Source organism: Oncorhynchus clarkii, chromosome 9 (genome assembly GCF_045791955.1).
Source record: "Oncorhynchus clarkii lewisi isolate Uvic-CL-2024 chromosome 9, UVic_Ocla_1.0, whole genome shotgun sequence".
NCBI classification, from domain to species: Eukaryota; Metazoa; Chordata; class Actinopteri; order Salmoniformes; family Salmonidae; genus Oncorhynchus; species Oncorhynchus clarkii.
In genome coordinates this window covers 26,452,060-26,474,728 of record NC_092155.1, presented here as the reverse complement: position 1 = coordinate 26,474,728, position 22,669 = coordinate 26,452,060, and the positions used below count along the sequence as shown (strand labels likewise).

At 44.8% G+C, this 22,669-nt stretch overlaps 1 pseudogene; it reads right to left on the bottom strand.

The window, feature by feature from the left end:
- Nucleotides 1–161: 161 nt before the first annotated feature.
- LOC139417518 (elongator complex protein 5-like) lies at nt 162–1,486 on the bottom strand (annotated as a pseudogene).
- Nucleotides 1,487–22,669: the final 21,183 nt, after the last annotated feature.

Below are 22,669 nucleotides of genomic sequence, written 5' to 3'. Positions count from 1 at the left end.
AGTAAAATAAATACCTCAGGCAGGAACCCAGGCTATTATTTTGGTTGCCGGCATGTAAATGTCCGATGTGGCATTAACTGTAAGGGCTTAGGACACTGCTTTTCATGGATAGTAGCCTGTCCTCTAGAAATCAAGATCATCATCAGGGTCCTCAAATCAAATCAAATCCGGGTCATAATCGGGTCATAATCATCATTGGCATCAGGCTCATACAGGATCCGTCCTGAACTGAGGCCCAGGTGCAGAAGTGCTGACTTCCTGGAAGAAGACAAATGCGGAGTTCAATAAACACTTGAGGCAACTTATTCAGACAGCAGCAAGCAAGGACAGTAGCAAGACAGTTTGGGGAGAAAAGGCATGGATGGTGGAATCACAGTGGAAATAAATCTCACTTCTCTTCCCTGAAGTCGAATGGAAGCAGCAGTTTTTCTTTGGCCTCTCTCTCTGTATCGGACAGGTGGAGGTTAAAGGTCAGGTTGGCTGTTGGATCTACCTGGGGAAAGACGAGAGACTCATACAACACAATTGGCTTATTCCTTCTCCTTCTCATATAGTACATGTCAGAAATAATGCAGGTGTGCCAGCTCAGATTTGTCTGCATTCATCCCTGTGTATCCAGGATGACTGAGTTTGCTCTGTATTGTAACTGGCAGGTCCTCATTGATGCTGAATATCTCTTCCTGGTAACAGACACACAACACTATCGGCATAAAATGGCTAAGACAGTTTAGCTCCCAGTCTTCTGGTCCCTGGAGCCCGGTGATGACACTGATTATAAATACCATGACAAACCTTTCTTGAGAGCCTAAAGTCTCTGGCATATGACAGCAGGGTCACGATGCCTCAAAATCCATGAGAGAGAGACAATGTGTCACTGCTTTGGCCTGAGGTGTTTGTTTGAGAAGAGTGCCTATGTTCTCTAGGGTGAACTGATGGACAGTAAATTGTGAGTTTCCAGTCCAGCTAAGAGGATCTGAGTCGACATTGTGAAAGTGCAGCCTATTTTCAAAGTGGAAAAACATGCAGAAGTGGGCTAGGACTGATTTAAGGAGTTTCTGATTTGTTTCTAGTCACCTCTGTGCAGATGTTCTGTCCAATCCTTTTTTGAGTTCATCTTCACTGGCCTCGAACCCCAATACATGGACTACTGTACCTCCTTCCTGAAACACAATATATTGGAATGATATTAATGCACAACACAAACTATATGAATAACGTTACAAGATAACACAATGAAAATACTCGTGCCATGGAAAAGTGATGTACCGTTTAAGTACTGTATTTATGTAGCTTTTCAGGTGTCGACCAGAGTAATTCACATAATCGGTCAAAAGCAAATGTTCGCTAGTAAACTACTGCCAGTGGTTCTGAAAATATTGCTTTTAGTTAGCCAACTGTACAATATGGTGACCACAGACAAGTATATTTGACCTTGTATTAAAATTAATCCTCCAGCTTCTGTTCCTTGCATCACTTCCCACAACATACTTTATTTACAGGCTTAACAGCTTGCTAACGTTATAGCAAGAATGTTGGTTACCGCGTGTGGTACCTCTTCGTCTGCCTTCTTCAAACATTGATGTTCCTCTTCAAATCTGAAAATTATCATGACTAGCTTTTATCAGCTGGATATTTATCTCGGTTAACCCAACTAAAGTCTTGCGTTTACGAGAGATTACCTGGACATTAGATGGAACATGGAAGTTTGCGTTTAGGAGAATAATTAAGTTGTGCGAGTGCATTAAATGTACATTTCAACACAAGGCGATCAGCTCGTGTCGGGAAAAACTCCATGCCCCCAGAAAGCATCTGGTTATTAGCCCTAATCACGCCATTCCTTTTCAACCCATGACATTATCAATGTAGCAAATGGAATTACATTATTTATGAAGTGATTGATTGATACAAGTGTGTCCTATATAAATACGATTTCATGGATCTGGAGAGCAGTGAGCATTCTGTTATACAGGTAGAATTACCAGCAGTTCAATGAACCCCGTTCCTGTCTTGTGGAACTTTGGCACGAACTGGTTGACTGTTTGGAAAGCTGTGGCTCGTGATCAATCGTTCATAAACAAACTACTCAGTGTTTCAGCTCGGCTGTGCTGTGACTGGGTCAGGGATGGTAGGAGATAGTGATGGAGAAGCAAGTATGGAGCATAGTGGTACAAATAAAGGAGGGAGTAGGGTTTGAAGGGGAGCGAGAGGTCTATGGAGACAGAAAAGGACATTTATGGAGAGCAACATAGCTTCTAGCGCTATCCAGACTGTATCACATCCAGAAGTGATTGGGAGTCCCATAGGGTGGCGCACAATTGGCCCAGCATCGTCCAGGTTTGGCCGGGGAAGTCCGTCGTTGTAAATAAGAATTTGTTTTTAACTGACTTGCCTAGTTAAATTTTTAAAAATAGAGGCAGTTCGGAGGTAGAAAGTGCCGATAAAGTGCAAGACGCGCTGGGAGCATAAAGTGATTCTGAAATTTAGGGAGGAAAGGGGAGTTGGGGGAGATGAGTCCGATAAGGTTGACGGCTGTTATAACATAGTTGATTGGGGGAAGTTGTCAATGCTAAATTGTTAAGAGATGGGAACTTGTTGGTGTTCTGTAAGGACATGGCACAGAGGGAAAAAGCTCTCCGAGTGAAGGTGGTGTCGAGCAGCTGAACTGATCAAGCAGGGAAGCAGTGGATTAAAGGGGTGATAAGAGGGGTTCCTGTGAGTGTTAGCATTAAAGAGGTAAGAGTCAATTTGAGAGGAGGCGTTCTAGTGGATGTTCAAAGGTTGTAAGCAGGAAGGGGTGGAGTTAGGGTAGATAGAATATATACGTTATTATGTGAGGGCGTATGTGCCGAAGCCTTTAAGAGGTTATAACTGCCAGAGGTTTGGGCATGTGGCAACAGCCTGTAAAAAGAAAAAGAGGTGTGCCAGGTGTGGAGGGGAGCTTGAGTATGGTATGTGTGGGGATGGTGTACAACCAAAGTGCTGCAGCTGTCGGGGTACTCATAGTGTGGCATATAGTGGGTGTGAGACTATGAAGCAGGCAGTGGAGGTGCAACAAGTGAGATTGGAGAGAGGGGTGTCATATGAGGCAGTGAGGGTGGTCCAGGGAGATATAGGTTTAAAGGAGAGATGGGTAGGAGCATCGAGACTGGGGATTACTGGGCAGATGGGAGACGATATGGTATACTGTACATAGATAAGAGAAAGCTGGTGATGTTCATAGCAGGAGCTGTCAATAGCACTGCTAAAGTAGAGTCTAAAACAGTAAGGATTCAACTAATAGTGAAAGCTGCTGGGAGACATCTGAGTATGACAGGGTTGACATTGGAAGAAGTTCGAGATGACCTCAATTAGCTGAGGGTGGAGTCATGTATTACTGGATCTTAGTTATGGTGGTAGTACTACAATGGAAGGCTGTTAGCTAATGGGCAGGAGTTCAAGCAGTTCATCGTAGATATGCCAGCCAAGCCTGATGTGATTTGTGTGCAGGAAACATGGCTCAAACAGAATGTGGAGTAGGGACAGAGATGTAGGGGGAGGGGGATGTGCCACCTTCATAATGCAAGGACTTCCCTACAGGATGCTAGGCAGAGGTATTGGAGGTGTGGTTGAGAGTAGTGGTAGTGGTAGTGAACTACTATAAACCGTGTCAGATATTGGACCTGGAAGTGGTGGAGAGGGTGGAGGGCTAGGATAGAAGTAAGGTAATGGGGTGTGGGGATTTTAATTCCCACAACACGCTCTGGGGGGATGGATGGATGGAAATGGCCAAGTGATGGAAAATATGCTAGAAATGAAATATCTGGTGTGCCTGAATGATGGCAGAGGGACCAGGATTGATGTAGCCACAGGGAAAGAGTCTGCCTTGGACCTCACGCTGGTATCTAGTGCAATGGCAGGAAACTGTGAGTGAGAGGTATGGGAGGAGTTGACAGTAGGGAGTGGTCTTTACCCCATGGTATGCACAGTAGGCTTGATGGAGGATGTGTTGTCAGTGGACGGAGTAGGCAGGTGGGTGTTTGGAAGAGCAAAGTGGGATCAGTTTCAGGAGCTGAGTGAGCAGGTGATGGCTCGGGTGGATATGGGAGGGGATGTGGATAATATGAATAACTGGGTGAGAACAGCGTTAGTGGGGGCAGCTACTGAGGCTATACCTAAGAGATCAGGGAGGAGGAGGAAAGCAGTCCCATGGTGGACGGAGGAGTAGGAACAGAACATTTAGAGTACTGAAAAGGACTCACACCTTCCAACATCTGATTCAGTATAAGCAGGCCCAGACCCTGAAGAGGAGAACTATCCGTCAGACAAAGAGGTCATGTTGGCGTCGGTTCTGGGACACCATTGGAAGGGTGATACCTGTAGGAGAAGTATGGGGGATGATTAAGAGGATAAGTAGGGTCTGAAGGGAGTGGGATTATCCAGTGTTGACGAGTGGGAAGGATGTGGCAGTAACAGATGAGGAGGCAGAGATGATGGCCAAAGCGTTTGTCCAAGTGCGTAGCTCAGCAAATTTGTCAGAGGAGGGGCAGAGAGAGAACCAGAGAGGAGCATCCTGGAGTGCTGGATAGGAGGGAGGATGTTCAGTTGTCGGAAATTTACATAATTTACATAGATTTAGGTTGGAGTCATTAAAACTCGTTTTTCAACCACTCCACACATTTCTTGTTAGCAAACTATAGTTTTGGCAAGTCAGTTAGGACATCTACTCGGTGCATGACACAAGTCATTTTTCCAACAATTGTTTACAGACAGATTATTTCACTTATAATTCACTGTTTCACAATTCCAGTGGGTCAGACATTTACATACACTAAGTTGACTGTGCCTTTAAGCAGAAGCTTCAGATAGGCTAATTGACATTATTTGAGTCAATTGGAGGTGTACCTGTGGATGTATTTCAAGGCCTACCGTCAAACTCAGTACCTCTTTGCTTGACATCATGGGGAAATCAAAAGAAATCAGCCAAGACCTCAGAAAAAAAATTGTAGACCTCCACAAGTCTGGTTCATCCTTGGGAGAAATGTCCAAATGCCTGAAGTTACCACGTTCATCTGTAGAAACAATAGTACGCAAGTATAAACATAATGGGACCACGCAGCCGTCATACCGCTCAGGAAGGAGACGTGTCCTGTCTCCTAGAGATGAATGTACTTTGGTGTGAAAAGTGCAAATCAATCCCAGAACCTCAGCAAAATACATTGTGAAGATGCTGGAGGAAACAGGTACAAAAGTATCTATATCCACAGTAAAACAAGTCCTATATTGACATAATCTGAAAGGTCGCTCGGCAAGGAAGAAGCCACTGCTCCAAAACCGCCATAAAAAAGCCAGACTACGGTTTGCAGCTGCACATGGGGACAAAGATCATACTTTTTGGAGACATGTCCTCTGGTCTGATGAAACAAAAATGGAACTGTTTGGCCATAATGACCATCGTTATGTTTGGAGGAAAAAGGGGGAGGCTTGCAAGCCGAAGAACACCATCCCAACAGTGAAGCACGGGGGTGGCAGCATCATGTTGTGGGGGTGTTGCAGGAGGGACTGGTGCACTTCACAAAATAGATGGCATCGTGAGGGAGGAAAAGTATGTGGATATATTGAAGCAACATCTCAAGACATCAGTCAGGAAGTTAAAGCTTGGTCGCAAATGGCTCTTCCAAATGGACAATGACCCCAAGCATACTTCCAAAGTTGTGGAAAACTGAAAAATGGCTTAAGGACAACAAAGTCAAGGTATTGGAGTGGCCATCACAAAGCCCTGACCTCAATCCTATAGAAAATGTGTTGGCAGAACTGAAAAAGCGTGTGCAAGCAGGGAGGCCTACAAACCTTACTCAGTTACACCAGCTCTGTCAGGAATGGGCCAAAATTCACCCAACTTAATGTGGGAAGCTTGTGGAAGGCTACCTGAAACGTTTGACCCAAGTTAAACAATTTAAAGGCAATGTTACCAAATACTAATTGAGTGTATGTAAACTTCTGACCCACTGGGAATGTGATGAAAGCTGAAATAAATCATTCTCTCTACTATTATTCTGACATTTCACATTCTTAAAATAAAGTGGTGATCCTAACTGACTTAAGACAGGGACTATTTTACTAGGACTAAATGTCAGGAATTGTGAAAAACTGAGTTTAAATGTATTTTGCTAAGGTGTTGTATGTAAACTTCTGACTTTGACTGTAAATAATGTGTTGAATGTACCATTTAACATGGCAGAGCTGAAAATGACAATAGGTAAGGCTGGGTTTACTTCACCTGGGAAAGATGAGGTGTGCTATGTTATGTTGTCCCATCTTAGTGATGAGGCACTGTATAAGGTTTTGGTGTTGTACAACACAGTGTGGGAGGAGGGGAAACTACCAGGAAATTAGAAGGAGGCAGTAGTGGGACCAATCCGGAAACCAGAGAAGGACCCAACGAGGCCAACAAGCAATCGGCCAATAGCTTTAAGATCACATGTGTGTAAGATTATGGAACATATGATTAAGGAGATGCTGGAGAGCACAGGGATAGTATCGCCACATCAGAGTGGGTTCAGGAAGGCAAGAGGAACTATGGACCCAGCGCTCTGCTTAGAAGCAAGGAAAGCTCAGGTAAACAAGGAGACTGTTGTAGCTGTCTTTTTTGATGTGGCGAAGGCATATGATATGATGTGGATATGTTAATGAAGTTTGTTAATGAAGTTTGATATTATGGGGGTAGGAGGAAGAACGAACAACTGGATAAAGGATTTCCTGTTTGGAAGGTCGATCCAGGTGATGGTGGGAAAGTCACTATCGGGCAGCTACCTGGTAGATAACGGTACACCACGGGGGAGCGTGATTAGTTGTTCTCAATCATGATCAATGATGTTTACTCTCAGGTACAGCCGGATATTGGGAGGTCGTTATTTGCAGATGATGGGGCCTTATGGAAGAGGGGAAGAAATGTGCCATACGTAGTCAGGAAGTTATATGAAGCAAGTGAGGAGGTAGAGCGGTGGGCATTAATGCGGGGATTCAGGTTCTCTGTAGAGAACTCATAACAGTGTTCTTTACCAGGAGAAAGGTGGGAGATGAGGTATGCTTGAGGTTATATGGGAGAAACTTGGAAAGGGTGGGGGCCTTCAGGTTCCTTGGGGTAAACTTTGACACTAGACTGACCTGTGCAGAACACATTGAGAGAGTGGTGGGAAAGTGTAAGAAGGTGCTAAATGTGATGCGCTATCTGACGGGGAAGGAGTCGGGAGCTGGGCGTTCCTCATCGAGGACCATGTATGTTACATTGATCTGATCTGTAATAGTCTATGACAGTATATCGTATGGTTCGGCAGCCCGGACCTCATTGGACTACAGGTGGAGATGGGGGATATGCCATTGCAGATTATGAGACAGCAGCTGGGAATTAATTATTACAGGGGACATGGGGTGTCTCATCCTGCAAAAGGGATTTTACAAGCATACTGGGAACATGAGCGAAGACAGAACACGAGCTTTGGGTTGGGTGGGTAATATCCAGGTGAAGGAGATGGGACTGTATAGAAGGGAGTTTAGTCCAACGGGAGCTATTCCTGTAAATCCACCATGGCTCCTCCCAGAGTCGCCTCTTCGACAAGTAAATGAAAGTGTCTAGTTTGAGAAACAGACGCCTCACAAGTCCTCAACTGGCAGCTTCATTAAATAGTACCCGCAAAACACCAGTCTCAACGTCAACAGCGAAGAGGACATTTCAAAGTGACCCCAAACTTTTGAACGGTAGTGCACGTTTACATAAAGTGGTTTGTAAATTAATACTGCACAAGGTTATTTGATCAAGAATTCATCTTGCAGGATTCAATGTTTGGAATTGTAAGAGTTGTTGCCTTGTCCCTTTCTCTGTGATTGTCATTCTGGAATCCAGAAAGAACCAAACCCTGTCCACAAACATTTACATCATAAGGTGCAACGTTATGGGCAACTACCTTTTTTTGCCAAAGCAGAGATGCTGAAAAAAAATGTGTTTACCTAAGCTACAGATGTCTGTATAGGCCCTATATAGGCCCAGTGCACTACTTTTGTGAAGAGAAAAAAAAATCCAAATTTTGGATCCCAACAAATCCCAAATTTTGGATCCCTGTTGGATCCCAACAGGAATACGTTGCCTCTCAAGAGCGGGTGCCTGCAGCTGGGTGAGCACAGCGTCCACTCACCCACTCAAAAGCATTGCAAACGAGGCAAGGATGATGTGTGTGATTTGGATGACTTCGCAGAGAAACCTGCTCCTCATGGGGGTGTGCATCCTCCACCCCCAGAAGGGCAATGTTACAAGGGAAATGTGGAGTGATAAGGAATCTTTATCTCACTCTCCTAATATGCCTTTGAAGATAGCATCATCACTGGAAAGAAGAGGGTGTGGATGCCCAAGGAGTGGATGGAAGCAGGGGTTTCCCACTATGGTGAGGGCAACTGGGAAAAAATCAGGTCGTCTTACACCTTTGCTCAATGCTCTTCCATCCACATAAAGGACAAATGGAGGCCCATAAATAAGTACAAATTGGTATGAGTTGTGGAGAAGGGCCTATGGCTTAGAACTAAAAGCAGGAAGGAAGGAGGATTCTATCCAGTTATTTCAAGTTCAGTTCAGATTTTCCCTGGAAGAGGCGTAATGAAGGTTCACATTAAAATGATTCCGTGAGGGTTGTTAACTTAGGTACAGTATATGTTCAAAATATGTCTAAAGTTTAGAACTATCTATCAAGTTCAGATGTGTGGGGGGGGCACATTTCATGAATATTTATGAGTCTCGACATAGAACCTTGTGAACGTGACATTAAAACTTTAAACTATACAGATAGTTACTGAATGAAATATATCTGGCTAGCTAGCATGCTGGTTCATACTGGCCATGCAGTAGCCAACTAGTTTATCCACTGACCACTGCATTTAGGAGGATAGCTATATCATTTTTATTTTTTTTATTTTTTATTTCACCTTTATTTAACCAGGTAGGCTAGTTGAGAACAAGTTCTCATTTGCAACTGCGACCTGGCCAAGATAAAGCATAGCAGTGTGAACAGACAACACAGAGTTACACATGGAGTAAACAATTAACAAGTCAATAACACAGTAGAAAAAAAAGAGTCTATATACATTGTGTGCAAAAGGCATGAGGAGGTAGGCGAATAATTACAATTTTGCAGATTAACACTGGAGTGATAAATGATCAGATGGTCATGTACAGGTAGAGATATTGGTGTGCAAAAGAGCAGAAAAGTAAATAAATATAAACAGTATGGGGATGAGGTAGGTCAAATTGGGTGGGCTATTTACCGATAGACTATGTACAGCTGCAGCGATCAGTTAGCTGCTCAGATAGCAGATGTTTCAAGTTGGTGAAGGAGATAAAAGTCTCCAACTTCAGCTATTTTTGCAATTCGTTCCAGTCACAGGCAGCAGAGAACTGGAACGAAAGGCGGCCAAATTAGGTGTTGGCTTTAGGGATGATCAGTGAGATACACCTGCTGGAGCGCGTGCTACGGGTGGGTGTTGCCATCGTGACCAGTGAACTGAGATAAGGCGGAGCTTTACCTAGCATCGACTTGTAGATGACCTGGAGCCAGTGGGTCTGGCGACGAATATGTAGCGAGGGCCAGCCGACTAGAGCATACAGGTCGCAGTGGTGGGTGGTATAAGGTGCTTTAGTAACAAAACGGATGGCAGTGTGATAAACTGCATCCAGTTTGCTGAGTAGAGTATTGGAAGCTATTTTGTAGATGACATCGCCGAAGTCGAGGATTGGTAGGATAGTCAGTTTTACAAGGGTAAGTTTGGCGGCGTGAGTGAAGGAGGCTTTGTTTGCGGAATAGAAAGCAGACTCTAGATTTGATTTTAGATTGGAGATGTTTGATATGAGTCTGGAAGGAGAGTTTACAGTCTAGCCAGACACCTAGGTACTTATAGATGTCCACATATTCTAGGTCGGAACCATCCAGGGTGGTGATGCTAGTCGGGCGTGCGGGTGCAGGCAGCGAACGGTTGAAAAGCATGCAGTTGGAGGCCACGGAAGGAGTGTTGTATGGCATTGAAGCTCGTTTGGAGGTTAGATAGCACAGTGTCCAAGGACGGGCCGGAAGTATACAGAATGGTGTCGTCTGCGTAGAGGTGGATCAGGGAATCGCCCGCAGCAAGAGCAACATCATTGATATATACAGAGAAAAGAGTCGGCCCGAGAATTTAACCCTGTCACACCCCCATGGAGACTGCCAGAGGACCGGACAACATGCCCTCCGATTTGACACACTGAACTCTGTCTGCAAAGTAGTTGGTGAACCAGGCAAGGCAGTCATTAGAAAAACCGAGGCTACTGAGTCTGCCGATAAGAATATGGTGATTGACAGAGTCGAAAGCCTTGGCACGGTCGATGAAGACGGCTGCACAGTACTGTCTTTTATCGATGGCGGTTATGATATCGTTTAGTACCTTGAGCGTGGCTGAGGTGCACCTGTGACTGGCTCGGAAACCAGATTGCACAGCGGAGAAGGTACGGTGGGATTCGAGATGGTCAGTGACCTGTTTCTTGACTTGGCTTTCGAAGACCTTAGATAGGCAGGGCAGGATGGATGTAGGTCTGTAACAGTTTGGGTCCAGGGTGTCTCCCCCTTTGAAGAGGGGGATGACTGCGGCAGCTTTCCAATCCTTGGGGATCTCAGATGAAATGAAAGAGAGGTTGAACAGGCTGGTAATAGGGGTTGCGACAATGGCGGCGGATAGTTTCAGAAATAGAGGGTCCAGATTGTCAAGCCCAGCTGATTTGTACGGGTCCAGGTTTTGCAGCTCTTTCAGAACATCTGCTATCTGGATTTGGGTAAAGGAGAACCTGGAGAGGCTTGGGCCAGTAGCTGCGGGGGGGGGAGCTGTTGGCCGAGATTGGAGTAGCCAGGAGGAAGGCATGGCCAGCCGTTGAGAAATGCTTGTTGAAGTTTTCGATAATCATGGATTTATCGGTGGTGACCGTGTCACCTAGCCTCAGTACAGTGGGCAGCTGGGAGGAGGTGCTCTTGTTCTCCATGGACTTTACAGTGTCCCAGAACTTTTTGGAGTTAGAGCTACAGGATGCAAATTTCTGCCTGAAGAAGCTGGCCTTTGCTTTCCTGACTGACTGCGTGTATTGGTTCCTGACTTCCCTGAACAGTTGCATATCGCGGGGACTATTCGATGCTATTGCAGTCCTCCACAGGATGTTTTTGTGCTGGTCGAGGGCAGTCAGGTCTGGAGTGAACCAAGGGCTATATCTGTTCTTAGTTCTGCATTTTTTGAACGGAGCATGCTTATCTAAAATGGTGAGGAAGTTACTTTTAAAGAATGACCAGGCATCCTCAACTGATGGGATGAGGTCAATATCCTTCCAGGATACCCGGGCCAGGTCGATTAGAAAGGCCTGCTCACAGAAGTGTTTTAGGGAGCGTTTGACAGTGATGAGGGGTGGTCATTTGACTGCGGATCCGTAGCGGATACAGGCAATGAGGCAGTGATCGCTGAAATCCTGGTTGAAGACAGCGGAGGTGTATTTGGAGGGCCAGTTGGTCAGGATGACGTCTATGAGGGTGCCCTTGTTTACAGATTTAGGGTTGTACCTGGTGGGTTCCTTGATGATTTGTGTGAGATTGAGGGCATCTAGCTTAGATTGTAGGACTGCCGGGGTGTTAAGCATATGCCAGTTTAGGTCATCTAACAGAACAAACTCTGAAGCTAGATGGGGGGCGATCAATTCACAAATGGTGTCCAGGGCACAGCTGGGAGTTGAGGGGGGTCGGTAGCAGGCGGCAACAGTGAAAGACTTATTTCTGGAGAGAGTAATTTTTAAAATTAGTAGTTCGAACTGTTTGGGTATGGACCTGGAAAGTATGGCATTACTTTGCAGGCTATCTCTGCAGTAGACTGCAACTCCTCCCCCTTTGGCAGTTCTATCTTGACGGAAAATGTTATAGTTGGGTATGGAAATCTCAGAATTTTTGGTGGCCTTCATGAGCCAGGATTCAGACACGGCAAGGACATCAGGGTTAGCAGAGTGTGCTAAAGCAGTGAGTAAAACAAACTTAGGGAGGAGGCTTCTGATGTTGACATGCATGAAACCAAGGCTTTTTTGATCACAGAAGTCAACAAATGAGGGTGCCTGGGGACATGCAGGGCCTGGGTTTACCTCCACATCACCCGCGGAACAGAGGAGGAGTAGTATGAGGGTGTGGCTAAAGGCTATCAAAACTGGTCGCCTAGAGCGTTGGGGAACAGATTTCTGGGCATGGTAGAATATATTCAGGGCATAATGCGCAGACAGGGGTACTGAGCAACACACACCAGACCGTTTGTGGAAGGGTAAAAATAACAGTTAGTGGGCTCGTTTTTTGAATGATTGGTCAGTGGAACTAAAATAGATGGTAGCTTGCTGGTGAGGACTTAATTTATTTCCCAATTAATTTGGTGATCACGCTGAAGCTGGGTTCCCAAATTTGTTTGGTCAGTACTAGTGCTGCGTTCAAGACAACTGAGAACTCTGAAAAAAACGAGGTAAAATCTTGACGTCCGTGATCTTCAGTTTGGTGCTCTAGAAAGATGCTTGAGTTTCCGACTTGGAATTCCGAGTTGTATGACCGTTCAAAAGGATTTTTCCCATTCAGAGCAACATTTTTTCCCATTTTTTTCCCAGAGTTCCCAGTTGTCTTGAACACACTGATGTCAGAAGTCAGAGATATCCGAGTTCCCAATTGTTTTGAACGCGGTATGACAGCACACACAGCTCTGTAGAGCATCTGTGTGACATCACGCACCCAAAAAGGCTCAACCAATCACCCAACATGTCGAGACTCATGAATATTCATAAAATTGACATTGCTTATGCCTGGCTCTGCTAGCTGAAGCTGGAGAAGCGGAAATGTTGCTGAAAGTGCAGCAAGTGAAGGTTGTGAAAGTGAATGGAAAGCAGTGAAATCAAAAAATTTAACGAAACAAGCAAAAGATGTAGTGGAATAAAAGGGTTGGTCCAATACTGCACTTCTTCTTGGACTGCTTTCTTTTTCGCTTTTGTAACGGGTCGTCAAATGACCCATGGGAACTCCCCTTCACGCAATGTGATTGAGATGCTTACTGTCTTTTCTTCACTCTCACATTTGCGTTTTTCATTACGAGATTGATATTAATCCCCTTTAGATTACTTTCTAACTGTTACGATTCTTCAATGACTTGAGGAGGTGCTGCGAGAAGTACAATTGATCTAATCTGCCTCTCTCTCGTTATTGTGCCTGCCCATACGAGCTAACTTTTATTGCTTTTTGTTGGGCATTTTTCATCCTTGTGTTAGCGAACTAAATTTACCTCAGAAGTTAGCTTGTAGCTAGCTAGCTAAATTAGCCATACATAGCTTGTTGTAGCTGTTGTTGGCACTTGTTGACCTGCGGTGTCGTGCCAGTCCCCACTTGACTGCCAAACCAGCCAGTTGATCCAGTATTACCAATCCCTCGCTTGGAGTTTTGCTGTGATCACGGAGCTCAGTGGTGCTGGAGGCTACCGGTTCTCTCTTGACCAAGTCCACCAACGCTAAGACTGACAGTTCACTCTTGGGAGTTTCGAACTCACACCTTGATACATATTTAGACAGGAGTCTCAATTCTCTTGAAGCATCCAAAGCAGATACCGAGGCAATCGAAGCATACACCGAGACAAAATCTGTTTTATTACCGTTAATCCGTTCTTTGCACAATGGTTCAGTGCTGTACACAGGATGTCATTCCACCCATGTCAAGTGTGAAAAACAACTCCCAGCCTCGGATGATCACAAACTTTGGGTAACAGGGTAGCAGCACTTGCATTTACTCTTAGAAATTCAAACCGAGAGCATTGAAATCTCGACTTGCGCACTTTGGGGGCAGAGCTGTGAGGCAGACACATTCTCATCAGATGTGTCTGTCTCACAGATCAATGATCATTCTAAATGCTCCAGGTTTAATGACGGGTCTCACTCCACTCATGATCCACTGCCCATAAAATGCCATCACTGATCCTCGCCTGGTAAAATGTTGACTCACTGAGGCGAGCAAGGATATTAAGTCACTAGACAGTTGTATGGAAACCATTGAGTCTGCCCTTGAGCACATCCTGGCCAAGCTTCCCCTACCAGTACCAAAACCAACCCCTACCTCTGAACGGAGCGTGGTTTTTGAATCAGATGACACTGACGTACTGTCCACAAGAGCCTCCCACTCTTATGACACATGAGCACTCTGATGATGATTATAATGCTATGTATCACTGCGCTAGCATCATTCAGTCCCAGTGATGGTTGACCAGAAAATATCCTTGTCTGAAATCTTTAAGAGGGCAAGCAGAAACCTCAATGTGGAGAATGCTTCTCCTGCCATGGCATCCACATCCAAGTTTGATGAATTCAGTTCTTCAAAGACTGAGTGCATGAGCTCCAATGCACTTGGAGCACACCAAATGACAGAACCCCTGCTATGCCAAGCATGTGCACTTGCTTAGCTACAGTTTATGGTGCAGGTGAAAATGGTTATGGCCATTTCCCCCGTATGGACAAATACAGTGCCTTGCGAAAGTATTTTTTTGTGAAGAATCAACAACAAGTGGGACACAATCATGAAGTGGAATGACATTTATTGGATATTTCAAACTTTTTTAACAAATCAAAAACTGAAAAATTGGGCGTGCAAAATTATTCAGCCCCCTTAAGTTAATACTTTGTAGCGCCACCTTTTGCTGCGATTACAGCTGTAAGTCGCTTGGGGTATGTCTCTATCAGTTTTGCACATCGAGAGACTGAAATTTTTTCCCATTCCTCCTTGCAAAACAGCTCGAGCTCAGTGAGGTTGGATGGAGAGCATTTGTGAACAGCAGTTTTCAGTTCTTTCCACAGATTCTCGATTGGATTCAGGTCTGGACTTTGACTTGGCCATTCTAACACCTGGATATGTTTATTTTTGAACCATTCCATTGTAGATTTTGCTTTATGTTTTGGATCATTGTCTTGTTTGAAGACAAATCTCCGTCCCAGTCTCAGGTCTTTTGCAGACTCCATCAGGTTTTCTTCCAGAATGGTCCTGTATTTGGCTCCATCCATCTTCCCATCAATTTTAACCATCTTCCCTGTCCCTGCTGAAGAAAATCAGGCCCAAACCATGATGCTGCCACCACCATGTTTGACAGTGGGGATGGTGTGTTCAGGGTGATGAGCTGTGTTGCTTTTACGCCAAACATAACGTTTTGCATTGTTGCCAAAAAGTTCAATTTTGGTTTCATCTGACCAGAGCACCTTCTTCCACATGTTTGGTGTGTCTCCCAGGTGGCTTGTGGCAAACTTTAAACTACACTTTTTATGGATATCTTTAAGAAATGGCTTTCTTCTTGCCACTCTTCCATAAAGGCCAGATTTGTGCAATATACGACTGATTGTTGTCCTATGGACAGAGTCTCCCACCTCAGCTGTAGATCTCTGCAGTTCTTTCAGAGTGATCATGGGCCTCTTGGCTGCATCTCTGATCAGTCTTCTCCTTGTATGAGCTGAAAGTTTAGAGGGACGGCCAGGTCTTGGTAGATTTGCAGTGGTCTGATACTCCTTCCATTTCAATATTATCGCTTGCACAGTGCTCCTTGGGATGTTTAAAGCTTGGGAAATCTTTTTGTATCCAAATCCGGCTTTAAACTTCTTCACAACAGTATCTCGGACCTGCCTGGTGTGTTCCTTGTTCTTCATGATGCTCTCTGCGCTTTTAACGGACCTCTGAGACTATCACAGTGCAGGTGCATTTATACGGAGACTTGATTACACACAGGTGGATTGTATTTATCATCATTAGTCATTTAGGTCAACATTGGATCATTCAGAGATCCTCACTGAACTTCTGGAGAGAGTTTGCTGCACTGAAAGTAAAGGGGCTGAATAATTTTGCACGCCCAATTTTTCAGTTTTTGATTTGTTAAAAAAGTTTGAAATATCCAATAAATGTCGTTCCACTTCATGATTGTGTCCCACTTGTTGTTGATTCTTCACAAAAAAATAGTTTTATATCTTTATGTTTGAAGCCTGAAATGTGGCAAAAGGTCGCAAAGTTCAAGGGGGCCGAATACTTTCGCAAGGCACTGTAATTTGCTTTTCTTGTTCTACCTACTCTCCATCACAGTTCAGACCAAGAGCTGCTTAACAAACGATGCAGGGTATCTGATTGCTTTCTACGCAGGACATATGACAGCACATTGTCAGCCGCTAGGCTTGGCAATTGAGCAGCAAGACTGCCCTTATATCAAAAGGAGATGCAGGTACGCCGCTCCGCAAACTACGATGCTGAGACCGTTAAATAACTGTCTACAGTTAGGCCTGCTCATCTAATGCCTAAACGACAATGCTCAGATAGTTGGAAAATCATTGGCAACACAGTGAGTTGCACGGCGCCGCCTATGGTTTGCGCAGTCCAGGGTGTACCCATATCACCTGGCCAGACATTTGGCCCAGCAGCGGCACACCTCCTCCAAGTGTCTAAGGAGGACAGAGAAGCAAAGATGGAGCTTCAGCGCCTCATTCCAAAGCCTAGAATGCATCAACCAGCAAACCATTACTCCTGTCCAAGGGCCCCAACTGGGATCCCAAGAAACCAGATTCAGAATCACGCTGCACCTGTCAGGAGTGGAGGAACAGACACTCTCAGTCCTACCAAAGAGGTGGAGCGCAGCATCACCAAAGAGGCAGAGGTGCACCATATGCAGGCCGCGTCCCCTCGGCACCACAGCACGCAGCGCCTCGGACTCTCTAGCGCAACCCCGTTTCCTCGAGCACCACCTTTCCAGCTGGAAAAGGTCAACTGCGGTGTTATGCATTCTAACACAATGCTATGCACTACAATTTTGTCAGTGACCCCCACACTTCAGGGGTGTCTTGAAAACAACAGCTCACAACCCTGCTCAAAGCAAACACTGCTTAGAAATCTCCTTGCTCCTTGAGAAGCATGCAATCGAATAAGTAGAACCACTGCAGCCAAACTGCGGGTTCTACTCAATCAAAGTCCTACGTCCAATCTTGGACCTTAGGTGTCTGAATCGTCATCTTTCAGCACTTCCCTTCAAAATGCTGCCAATCAAAACCATCCTTCAGTCAGTACAACCAGGCAATTGGTTCACCACAGTGGACCTGAAAGACACATGCTTTCTTATCAAAATTCTACTAGCACACAGAAAAGACTTAAGATTTTCCTTCAAAAAACTTTCACAATGTTCATAAGAGCAGCATTAGCTCCCCTTTGCCAAGCAGGAGTAAGGGTCCTGAACTACTTAGATGATTGGCATGTGTCAGAAAGCCAAGCTTGGCATACACGTCCATGTTCTCACATCACCTCTCCGAGTTGGGACTAACAATGACCTTGGAAAAGAGTTCTCTGGACCCCACTCAGTGTGTGCACTTCCTGGGCTTGACACATTCGACACTCAAATCATGCAAGCTACACTCTGTCCAGAAAGAGTGGTATCATTGACAAATTGTCTTTCAACGTTCAAACTGAGAAAACAGGTGACAGTGCTAGTGAGTCAGAGGCTTCTAGGCCTCTTAGCTGCTGCAGTCCATGTTGTACCGTTGGGCTTGCTCCACATGCGGCCAATACAGTGCTGGTACAACAGACACAATCTATGTCCCAGAAGGGACAAACACGAAAAGGTAATGAGTTGCTGAAGTGCTAGGCACAACCATTGTATTGCTCTTCAAACTCCCAGATGAGTTCTCCTAGGCATAGTTCACAACCGGTGACTTTGACCACAGACACCTCCATAAAGAGATGGGGAGCAGTCTTGAACCAGTTCATGGTGTATGGTCAACAGCATGGACAACAGCTCACATCAACGTACTGGAGCTCAAGGCAGTTCACCTTGCACTCTAGCACTTCCTCCCAGTACTGAGAGGACAACATGTACTGATACTGAGACAACACAACCGTGGTTGCACACATCAACCGCCCGTGCGGACTGAGGTCAATGACACTGCACCAGGTAGCAGGGGAGATACTCCATTGGACAAAGAGACACCTTTCATCCCTCAGAGCAAAACACCTGCAGAGGGTGTAGAATCAGGCGGCAGACTTTCTCTCTAGAGGAGGCCCTCTTCCTTGAGACTGGAGGGTACATTCCACAGTAGTGGAGAGGATCTGGGCACGATTCAGAACGCTGATCTGTTCGCATCGCAAGACTCAACCCATTGTCCTATGTGTATCTCCATAAAGGCACCAGCAGGCCCAATCGGGGTCGTCGCCATGCTATATGTGTTTCTACCAATTCCCTTGCTCCCTATGGTCTTGAGGAAGATCAGTCTTGAGAGTGCGCCAGTTCTACTTGTTGCTCCACATTGACCACAGCATCACTGGTTTTCAGACCTTGTACAGCTGACAACCTCTCAATCATAGGAAATCCCTATTCGAGCGGACCTCCTCTCAGAAGCGAACAGCAAGCTTTGGCACCCTAAACCCAGCATACTGAAGTTGTGAGTGTGGCCCCTGAACGTGACCACCTTATAGCTTCAGGGTTGCCGTCCTTGGTAATTGATACAATTCAGGCAGCCAGGGCATCCTCTATGCGAACGCTGGAGTCCTACTGTCTTCACTTGAGCTACAGTATGTGAGCTCTCAGTCAATACTGACTTTCTATTGACTACTGTTTAAGCCAAGTGTGTTGAAGAATTACATGTGCTTTCTACCCATCCTTCATCCTCCAGAAAATCCAGAAAATGGATCTAAGGCAGTGCTTCGGCCAAATCCAGCATTCTTACCTAAGGTGCTTTCATCATCACATGCTAACCAGCCCTTAATATTTCATTTCACCCGCCTCCCCACTCCTCACAGGAGAGTCGTGAGTTGCATACACTTTGCCCAGTTAGGGCATTGAGTGCCTATCTTCCTGCAACAAGAACTGTTCGTCAGAACAGCATTTTGTGTGTTATGGGGAGAACAGAGTGTAAACATTAAAGGTCTCCAGACCACGTGGTAGCACAGTCCACCAGGTGTATGGCCACTTCATGGCCCATGTTCAGAGGGGCCTCCATGGACTCTCTGTGTTGCTGCAAGTTGGGCAACACCCATAACTTTCATGAGGTACTACAGACTCAATGTTATGTCCACTCCATCAGTGGGGTCTGTGGTTCTGGCCATGGCATGCTCTCTCAACCCAGATAAGTGAGCATACTGTGAACCTTGTACAGTGCCTTGCGAAAGTATTCGGCCCCCTTGAACTTTGCGAACTTTTGCCACATTTCAGGCTTCAAACATAAAGATATAAAACTGTATTTTTTTGTGAAGAATCAACAACAAGTGGGACACAATCATGAAGTGGAACGACATTTATTGGATATTTCAAACTTTTTTAACAAATCAAAAACTGACAAATTGGGCGTGCAAAATTATTCAGCCCCCTTAAGTTAATACTTTGTAGCGCCACCTTTTGCTGCGATTACAGCTGTAAGTCGCTTGGGGTATGTCTCTATCAGTTTTGCACATCGAGAGACTGACATTTTTTCCCATTCCTACTTGCAAAACAGCTCGAGCTCAGTGAGGTTGGATGGAGAGCATTTGTGAACAGCAGTTTTCAGTTCTTTCCAAAGATTCTCGATTGGATTCAGGTCTGGACTTTGACTTGGCCATTCTAACACCTGGATATGTTTATTTTTGAACCATTCCATTGTAGATTTTGCTTTATGTTTTGGATCATTGTCTTGTTGGACGACAAATCTCCGTCCCAGTCTCAGGTCTTTTGCAGACTCCATCAGGTTTTCTTCCAGAATGGTCCTGTATTTGGCTCCATCCATATTCCCATCAATTTTAACCATCTTCCCTGTCCCTGCTGAAGAAAATCAGGCCCAAACCATGATGCTGCCACCACCATGTTTGACAGTGGGGATGGTGTGTTCAGCTGTGTTGCTTTTACGCCAAACATAACGTTTTGCATTGTTGCCAAAAAGTTCAATTTTGGTTTCATCTGACCAGAGCACCTTCTTCCACATGTTTGGTGTGTCTCCCAGGTGGCTTGTGGCAAACTTTAAACAACACTTTTTATGGATATCTTTAAGAAATGGCTTTCTTCTTGCCACTCTTCCATAAAGGCCAGATTTGTGCAATATACGACTGATTGTTGTCCTATGGACAGAGTCTCCCACCTCAGCTGTAGATCTCTGCAGTTCATCCAGAGTGATCATGGGCCTCTTGGCTGCATCTCTGATCAGTCTTCTCCTTGTATGAGCTGAAAGTTTAGAGGGACGGCCAGGTCTTGGTAGATTTGCAGTGGTCTGATACTCCTTCCATTTCAATATTATCGCTTGCACAGTGCTCCTTGGGATGTTTAAAGCTTGGGAAATCTTTTTGTATCCAAATCCGGCTTTAAACTTCTTCACAACAGTATCTCGGACCTGCCTGGCGTGTTCCTTGTTCTTCATGATGCTCTCTGCGCTTTTAACGGACCTCTGAGACTATCACAGTGCAGGTGCATTTATACGGAGACTTGATTACACACAGGTGGATTGTATTTATCATCATTAGTCATTTAGGTCAACATTGGATTATTCAGAGATCCTCACTGAACTTTTGGAGAGAGTTTGCTGCACTGAAAGTAAAGGGGCTGAATAATTTTGCACGCCCAATTTTTCAGTTTTTGATATGTTAAAAAAGTTTGAAATATCCAGTAAATGTCGTTCCACTTCATGATTGTGTCCCACTTGTTGTTGATTCTTCACAAAAAAATAGTTTTATATCTTTATGTTTGAAGCCTGAAATGTGGCAAAAGGTCGCAAAGTTCAAGGGGGCCGAATACTTTCGCAAGGCACTGTACATACTTACTTATCAACCATCAGTGAGAGGGATGTTCTATACAGCGGCCTTCCACTCTTGGTGCTGTTGCACCCAATTAAAGCTTCATGTTGTATGTTCTAGCTTTCAGTTTGCTTGTGTATACGGGTGTATACCACAGTTGAAAATCTGTGTTACCATGTTGGGTAATTATATTCTGTTGCATCCTGTGGTGGATCCAAGGACGTCTCAGGGACTGATCTGGACTAAGTTAAATGGTGAGTTATCCCAATTTGTTGTCCGAACAACATCTTTGGTACATGCTTTCCCACCCGTTACAAAAACGAAGGAGAACGTTGGGTTACGGATGTAACTTTGTTCCTCTGAGTAGAGTAACGGGTCGCTAAGCGTTCATGTCATTCCATCCCCTCTGTTGGGTTCAAGTGAAGTAATAGATATTGTCACAACACACCACCTTTTTATAGTGACACGTCAAGTGGGTACAGTAAGGGTGTGGCATGATTTTAAACATCTTTGGTGTGAGGCATCTCAATCACATTGCGTGAACGGGAAGGAGTTCACATAGGTCGTTTGGTGACCCGTTACTCTACTCAGAGAACCAAGGTTACATCCGTAACCCAAAATTTTTTTTGACAAGGTTAATTTGGGAGATCCTTTTTACTATTGAGGACTGTGAAGAGAGCAATGGGAAAGGTGGATTCAATCAAGGTGACTGGAAGTTTTTTAATTGAACCTTTATTTAACTAGGCAAGTCAGTTAAAGAACAAATTCTTATTTACAATGACGGCCTACCCCGACCAAACCCGGACGATGCTGGGACAATTGTGCGCCATCCTATGGGACTCCCAAGCACGGCCGAATGTGATACAGCCTGGATTTGAACCAGTGACACCTCTTGCACTGAGATGCATTGCATTAGACCGCTGCGGGAGCCCAATTGGTTAATTGTGTAAATGAAGAACAGAAGAAGCGTGCACTGGATCTGGCCAAATTCCCTACGTCGGAAACTGACCTTCATTGATCTTCAGAGCAGGGCACCTGCTAAAGGAGTATATCTGGAGTCTCATTAGATATAGATGACGTGTGGGCTTACCTTATTCATAAAATTCCAGGAGCGGTCAGTGCACATTGCCTGACCCGTTTTGTAAAAGGAGAAAAGCTTATCAATATCATTGTTGTTTGAGGGGACTCTGCACATGTGAAGCTTGGATATGTGAGGTATGCGGAGAGAGCAATTGTGCCCAAACCACTCAGTGGCCACATGTCAAATGTTTGCAGACGGGAGAAGTATGTTATTGAAGAATCTATGAAGGGAAAATGTTGCAACTGTGGTGGGGATCGTACTATGGACTTCCTTGAGTGCCCTGTTAGGGTGAAAGAGGTCAAGGTGTTGTTGTGGAAAGATTCTTACACAAGGACACTCGAAGTCAACCTTAAACGATTCATTGTTTTTTGTCAGCGCGCTGGAGAGGTTCCAACCAACTCAATGCACCATCGTACACATGTCAATCGGGAACTCTGCCTGGGCAGACCCAGCAGTTGTCTTATATAAGGCAATACACAGACAAGTTATATTTGCATGATTTAGCATAATTAATGAACCATTACCGTTTTGTTCTATTCATGTGACCGACCAATACTGTTTCATAATATGTGACAGACCAACATCTCACGAGGCTTCTCCTCTCTAAGTGGAGACCTTGAAACCAATATATTGTTTGTTCTCAAAACAATGTCTGTGTGTATAGCCAAATTGCAGCTACTGACAGTTGATTTGTACAGTCAGCCACTTGCATGAACACAGAAATTGGTTTATAGAACAGCACATGAATAGAACATAGAAAATTGTTATAAGAAAAGCACAAACATTAAAATTT